At 33.0% G+C, this 8,100-nt stretch overlaps 1 long non-coding RNA gene across 3 annotated transcripts; it reads left to right on the top strand.

Annotated features, from left to right (window-relative positions):
* The first annotated feature begins 4,481 nt into the window (after nucleotides 1-4,481).
* LOC106785413 lies at nucleotides 4,482-7,539 on the top strand. Of its 3 annotated transcripts, none has more exons than XR_001381520.1 (3): nucleotides 4,482-4,567; nucleotides 6,365-6,560; nucleotides 7,225-7,539. It is a non-coding gene; the product is annotated as an uncharacterized LOC106785413 (long non-coding RNA). The 3 variants fall into 3 exon arrangements; XR_001381522.1 differs by lacking the exon at nucleotides 4,482-4,567 and adding an exon at nucleotides 4,805-4,849; XR_001381521.1 differs by lacking the exon at nucleotides 4,482-4,567 and adding an exon at nucleotides 4,809-4,834.
* Nucleotides 7,540-8,100: the final 561 nt, after the last annotated feature.

Genomic DNA, 8,100 nt, shown 5'->3' with positions numbered 1-8,100 from the left:
TTCAATTTTTATATTATCATAACATATGATTATAAATTGTGGTCATGCAATTGCTGTCCGGCAATTGAAAAAAAAAATGTAGTTTTGAAATATAAGCGTTTAAAGTTTCACATACTTTGGAATGGGCTGCATAGTAGGACTAAGTATAACTGAAATAGGCATTTCGGAACTTGTTACCTCCGTGAGGTGTTACTTCTTCTTTCATAGTGTTTCAATACCCTAAGGAAGATTTTAAGGGAAAAAAGAAAGTGTCGATATTGTGGCATTAGCCCTTAAAGGCGAGCAAACCAGGAAAAGAAAGTCCTATTTTATTGTTATTTATGACAGTTAACCGTCCGTAATGAGAGTGTTGCGCGAAAAACATGTTTCTTACGAAATGAGTTAGATGTAGTACAGAACGGTGTCATTGCTCGATAAATGTGAGGGAGAGAGAAAATGAGAGAGAAAGAGAGAGATACGCGCGAGGCAAAGCGTAACTCTCTTCTCTTGGAGGATAGAAAGACAGAAATGACGCAATTCCAAGAGGGGAGGCAGTCATAAGACTCTCTCATGCTTCTTCCTTCGCTTCATTTCGTTTCACTTCCCCCAACCCCGAGCTTTTCCCTTTTTCGTTTTACTTTGAAACCGACCCCCTACCCCTCTATTATATTCTCACTCTCCATCTCATGCTATTTCAAGACAAGAAGTTCGTAAGGACACACCGAATCGGGAGAGAGCTTACTATTCGTTTTCGAATTTCGGAAAGTCTTCAAAGATTCTTAACCGAATCTTTATTTTTAAATGTCTTCGTATTTCGCGGCTCCAATTTTCATTTCGCTAGTTTTTATTATAATTTTCAGAAATTCCCTCAGTGGCGGATTAAGGGATAAGGGGATTAAGCAGCCGCGTGAATTCTTCAAAATGTCTTTTCATTACGATTCGAGGAAACAAATCTTTTTTTAATAAATTTATTTAATGTGTCGTGGTATGTATGGTATAACCCCGCATGCAATTATTGCTACATTATACAATCTGCTGACTTAAATTGATTTAGTTTACTGTTTAATTATATTAACACTTACAGCCTGATTATCTCCTCATTGGTTAATCATTCTTTGTTGCTATCAAAATTGCTTTACATATAACAGGATATTTACATATCCTTTAAAAGTATAACTATTTAACTTCATTATTAAAACATTCTAACCACTATTTACATAAACCAACCACCAAACGCTTTCCTTCTTTTAAAAGCATTATTGAGCAACATAGTAGGCAGGTGGCTTAAATACTGGCGATTACCGCAGTATGAAATTTCCCATTGCTTTTATTTTCGTTAATAACTTAACGGGAGTTTTCTCGAAACTTTCTTTTTTAACTTATATTTGAAATTTTTACCGCTTGGGGCCCCCAGTTGACTTGATCCGCCACTGCATTGTCGAGAAACGTGTTAACTCGCCATGATTCTAATTCACCTCTTTTATATTTGTTAGTATTATTTCTTTTTTTTTCTCTTTTTTTTTCTCTTTTTTTGTTGTTGAGATAGATATTTATTTAAGAAGTATTTAAATATTAATGAATTATTTGCAAGAGCAATTTGTTAATGATCGAATGAATATAAGTATTGCTCCTATACGCATTGGATGGATCATCCAAACCGGGAACGAAGGATCATGAACAAAATCGAAGAGAGAGAAAAGAAATTTGGTTGTAATAGTGTTTAGGCTAGTAGAGCTGTGACATTGATGTGACATTGTTTACGGTTTAAAAGAATCGTCGTTGGGCTGTAGGACTCTAAATATAGGACGCTAAGTGAATCAGGCATCACGCGAGAGAAACGGTAGTCCAACCGTGTGTCTGATTTGCGAATCATTCGCAAATGATTCGCTGTCTTTCTCTTATTTCATGGATAAGCGATTCACATTAAAAGATTGCTTCTATCTTACAGAAAAGATCTGATCTAAAAATATTTAAATATTGTTAAAACTATCGATAATAATGAAATTAATCTTTAGAAGAAGAGGATATGTTCAATTTCATCAAATAACAAAGCATTAAATCGACTATAAATTAATACTACATATAATACAAATCTTAGAATACATTATTTTAACATATTTTAATGTAAATTTGATGAAACTAAACATACTCTCTTCTTCTAAACAATTCATAATCTCTCAATACAATTATTTCGATATATCAAGGTGTACCTCATAATATGATGATTATGAAAATGACCAAACAATAAGGAAAAAATAATAAACATTTAATCCAGTAAAAGTTACTCTACCAATGAGTTCGATAGTTGAAATGTTAACTAATTATAAGAAAAAAAAAATCAAATCGAATAGAAAGATACATTTATATTTGATATTTTGTATATTAGCGGGTACGCGTACCTCTCTCTCTCTCTCTCTCTCTCTCTCTCTCGTCGTAATCTACGAGAGGAGAGACCGCGTCTGGGTGCGATCAAGAGGTTTAGAAACAGAGAAGAAGATCTTTTAGTAAAGATAGTAAGAAGGAGGTGGGATAAAGAGAAGAAGATGAAGTGTGTTCGCCGTTTCTCGGGGGCGATTCCGTCGAACAGCTGTCCCGTCAACATTGAGGCGCCACCCGACGAAAATATGATTCTCTTATGGGAAACCTATGTATCCGTTGGCATTAGACCGTCTCGCGAGAACGCGTCGTCTCCACGAAAATCCAGAACGACTGGTAGACAGTTTTATTACCACGGAGGTGGTATCGCCGTCTCACCGCAACATCGCGACTAAACATTCAAAGACCTGCCGCCCGCCAACAGACAGACACGAAAAGAGAGACACGTTGGCCGTTTTTATAAATATTTCTGGTCGAAAAGCGTTCTCTTCGGAGAATTTTCAATTTATTGGTTTTACCTCAAAAGAAAGAACAATGATACAAATGTAATAATAACGCTAATTAACATCCATTCTTTTTTAAATTTCCGAAACGCCTATTTCAGGTATCCCCTTATCTAGTCCCATGCAATTACGTTCTTAGGGCATGTGAAACTTTCAACGCTTATATCTCAAAATTACATTTTTTTCAATTGCCACACAATTTCATGACCACAAATATGATCAATTCAATTAAAATTTATATTATACTATTACATTATCTATCGAAGTCCGTTGAATGTTTTTATTATCTAATAAACTTCTTTTTTTATGAACAATTTGGTCCAAAGTTTTACGTCGAAAATTAGATATTTCAATTTAATATAATATTTTTTAAATATCCTATGCTTGTCGAGAAATAATCTTTTGTAGAACTGACAAAGAGAAATATATAGTTTTTATCTAACAATAAGTAAAAAATTATGGCGAAATCTGTTCGACATGAAAACAACGCTAATTACGTTAATCTTTGCCAATAGTGATTTTTCAAACTATGCTGTTTACCGTAACTTCATAGGAAAAAAACACAAACTCCACATTTTATTGGACCATTAGAAAATAATAGAAATTATGAATTTCATGCTTAGGGGAGTTAATATTTAATGCAGGTGCGTTAGCATTGTATATCTATGAAATGTGATATGATAGAAAACAAACAAGTTTTTAGCAATTAAATTTATGAAGGATCACTATATTTAAAACAAATTACAAAAACACAAATTGAAATTTGTTAATAGGTAGTTCGTTTAAAAATAAGAAATGTCGAAAGATTAGAATTCTATCAGAAAGATTAGCGTTGACGTGTATCGCGAATGCGACGCAAATGGCCGATATTTGTCCACTTATAATCGTCAATGGAACGTAGGATCGTATCAATCGCATCGTTGGGAATGCCTATGACGTCAAACGATACATATCGTGTGTTCCTCCTTTGACCTGCTTCCTTGACCTGACAGAAAGAGAGAGAGAGAGAGAGAGAGAGAGAGAGAGGGAGGTTGAGCATGGCGCACGCGGTTCGGTTGCGCTTAAAAGGGCTAAAGGATAACGAAGGAGAAGAAAGTTTCCCTCTCTTCCGAGAAACTCGGCTTAATTTGCGATAGAGGAAGGAGGAGAATGGGCTTCCTTCTAAGAATCCTCGTTTGAATCGTTCTTCTAACCTATCTGACATCATTAATGTGAGTGCCGGTCGAACATGCCAACCGGGCGTTGAAATTCTTCATTGGGCTGCTCCTCCAGTTCCTACCTACGTGATCACTGTCACGTATACATCGATCCTCACTTAGGCAGATTCCTTTATCTTTTTCTTTTTATCCTAGAAAAAGGATAAAAAGGAAAAGATTCTGATCTGTATATTTTTGTTTTCGTCCCTTTTTAAAATGAGGATCACTTTGGCAAGAAAACATATTATGCGTTCTTGGTTACGGTCGATCGTTTATAGATGAACTCATCGTTAAAACAATTGTGCTTCGTTGAAACGATAAAAATTCCAAAACAATCAATATACGGAGGCTTCGTTCGCGTGTCTATCCGTATGAACCCAGCTTGATTAGCTTCTTGGAAAACGCGTAGCGTAGTTTAGCAAGATGAACCGGAACATCACGCGCACGCTGACCGAGTTGTACACGCGCCTATAGGCCCAACTAAAGCCACGTGCCTGCCGAACTATCGACAACGTATAATTCTCACGATACTTCCTTATTCATTATTATTACATTTAGTCATTATTCTTTCTTCTCGGGTAAAATCGATCGATTGAAAGGAGTCCTTTCCTTAATAAAACCCTTTTTCGAACTGAAATATTTATAAAATTGCCCACCGTCTCTCTCTCTCTCTTTCTCTCTCTCTCTCTCTCTCTCTCTCTCTCTCTCTCTCTTGGCGAGCGGCAGGTCTTTGAATGTTTAGTCGCCAGCTTACAATACGACGACGATGTCACCTCCGTGGTAATAAAACTGTCTGTGAGCCGTTCTAAATTTTCCTGCCAAACTATTGATAACATATTATTCTCACGATACTTCCTTATTCGTTACCCTTCTAAGCAAGTTTCAATTTTTGTTTTTGTAATTGGTTTTAAATATAGTGATCCTCCATAATTTGGGCTGCTAAAAACTTTTTTTTTCTCTATCATATCACATTTCATAGATATACAATGCCAACGCACCTGCATTAAATATTAACTCCCCTAAGCATGAAATTCATAATTTCTATTATTTTCGAACGATCTAATAAAATGTGGAGTGATGAGTTTAATGTATCAAAGCAACTGAGAACTAATACATATGTGGATTTACCTAAGGATAGGATATTTAAAAAATATTATATTAAATTGAAATATCTAATTTTCGACGTAAAACTTTGGACCAAATTGTTCATAAAAAAAGAAGTTTATTAGATAATAAAAACATTCAACGGACTTCGATAGATAATGTAATAGTATAATATAAATTTTAATTGAATTGATCATATTTGTGGTCATGAAATTGTGTGGCAATTGAAAAAAATGTAATTTTGAGGTATAAGTGTTTAAAGTTTCACATGCCCTAAGAATGTAATTGCATGGGACTAGATAAGGGGATACCTGAAATAGGTATTTCGAAACTTGTCACCTCTACGAAATTTGTTCTACCACATTTGAATACCAGAAAAAGATTATTGATTTTTCGAAAATCTAAATTACTCAAAAACTTAACATGCTAGCACATTTTAAAAGTCAGATTCGGATTGTACGTGGAAAACTACGTAACAATTGATATATAACACATCAACTGCATAATGGATGTTTTCTAGATTTATTAACGAAAATATTATCGTTTATCATTTATTTATAAATAAAATACATTTATCTATATACTTTCTCTACATCCCTAATTATTAGGATTTATGATTTTTTTTCGAAAGATACAAATTTGAAGAACAAGGAAAGGATCCTTCTTTCGTGAAAAATGTATACGCCACGTGGAGCAATTGACGTCATCAGCTTAGAGTATACATAAATAAACGCGTGTACGGAAACTGCGAAAAAAAAATTAATTTTACGTATTATAACCGTGACACGTTGCAATGTGGTACGTTCGAAGTCCATAGAACGGTACTATTAACAGAATTAATTTAATTAACAGAATTGTTTTAAAAGGACAGAAAAAATAGATAAACGAGCACTCATTGTTCGTGTTTATTTTATTTTCATTTGCACAATTTTTTAAGACAATTTAATATAATCCCTTTAAATCTATAGAAAAATTGTCTCTCTCAAGATAAGATACCCATCGCTTAGAAAACCTGAAATTGAAGAAACACATATTAGCCCAGTCAATAAATGGAAAATGATGCCCGTAGAGCTGCATTATATTTATTATCTTATATATATTTAGTATATAGTATATAGTACACTATAACCAGATATTTTGAAATGAAATCGACAAATATTTTTCTTATATTCACGAGATTAAATTTCAAACTCTTGTCTCTTCCAGGAAAGACGTGAAAACGAAAATTCGTTAAGGGTATGTCAAATGTCTACGCTATAGAGCCAAACTATCTTCTATGAAGCAGACTAAACTACATTGGCAATACACTTAAAAAGATTTTACGATGTTTTCACAAGTTTGAAGAACCATTAACTATCTTCTTCTTCAGTGGTCTCAGTTGCTAACATCGATTACGATCTCGGTAAGGTTTTTTATTATTCTTTTAGTATTACATTATACTGATTAGTAAATTAATATCATATATTTACAGTAATAGTTTATTTATTTATTTATTATTATTATTATTATTATAATATATGTATATTATTATACCAACGGCCGTAACTTGAATAATGACAATTATCCTAATTGTAAAAGAAAATAAATGTGTTAAATCATAAATTTGGAGAAGTTTCGTAGGTAATAGTTGTAGTATTAATACCGATATTCGGAGAAGAGATTTCATTTGTTTCCCATGCCAGACTAATAATTATCGCTATAATGGTTGAAAGGGTGACAATATGGTATAGAGACACGATTGAGTCTCCGAAAGTAGAAAGAGTTGGTCGGAGACGGCGCCAGGTTTATTTGAAGTTCAAAAACATGAAATTTAGGATGACGTGTTGTGATGTATACAAAATATATATATATATATACACCCACAACATATGTACGTATATAACCGGTTTACCTACATAAGCGCGTGATTTATATCTATGTACATGTATGTACAGTCATATAAGTATAATACCTGCATGTATATAAACACATACTCATAAAATAAACGCCGAAGGCAGTTTGATCGCGTGGACCGGATTCGCTTACTATTTGACTTGAATTTACGTGTATTTATTCACATTTTACAGTCAAAGACGCCGGCGCCTCAAAGATTGAAGATGACCGGGAGCAGACGATACTGATGACGACGACGACGACGACGACGACGACGACGACTAAGTACGACCGACAAACCCCCCTCAAGACTAATAATAATAATAGAAAGAAAACGAGAAGAGTTGAAAAAGAAGAAAGAAGAGAAAAAGAAAAATCATTAAAAAAGAAGATACGAAAGAAAGAAAGAAAAAGAGGGAGAAACTGAATATATGAATGAACATTTCAATGCATATATTTAAATTTGCTTTAAATTCTTATCTCTCTGTCTCTCTCTCTCTCTTTCCTTTTTATCTTTGCAAGTTTTATCATTAAATTACCTATTTCTTCTTTTCCGTTTTTTATATTTTCCTAGTCTAGATTCATACGTTTTTTCGGTATACAACCAACGATAAGAATAACCGCTCTACCTGTACTAGCATAATCGTTTATTTTTAGGTTTAAACAAGAGTAAATTATTAATCATTTCTAAACTAGAAATATAAATATCTATGTAGTAATAAATAATAATTAATGATTATCTTAATGAAAAGTAAGATGACAGATATAAAGAAATTCATTTAAATGACATCTATTCCTGATTCGATAAACTCTTAAGAGTTCATTTGTCTTACGGACCGACTGTCGATAAGTGACGAACTTTACTTTCAAATAAATATAAATAATTAATTAATTATTTTTTAGGAAATTTATTATTATAGGAAATCTGAATTAGTAATATAGAATAATAATAAATATTGCTTCGAATAATGCTCAAAGAAATAAGAATTGTTTTTAATATATCTTTCATTATAAATATATAAAATATATATATATATATATATATGTCATATAGCTTTATCTAGATCTAT

The sequence above is a fragment of the Polistes canadensis genome, unplaced genomic scaffold (genome assembly GCF_001313835.1).
Source record: "Polistes canadensis isolate GaletaPanama2010 unplaced genomic scaffold, ASM131383v1 scaffold_50, whole genome shotgun sequence".
Classification (NCBI taxonomy): Eukaryota; Metazoa; Arthropoda; class Insecta; order Hymenoptera; family Vespidae; genus Polistes; species Polistes canadensis.
Note: the sequence above shows the minus strand (reverse complement) of the source record. Positions and strands in the feature narration are given on the sequence as shown.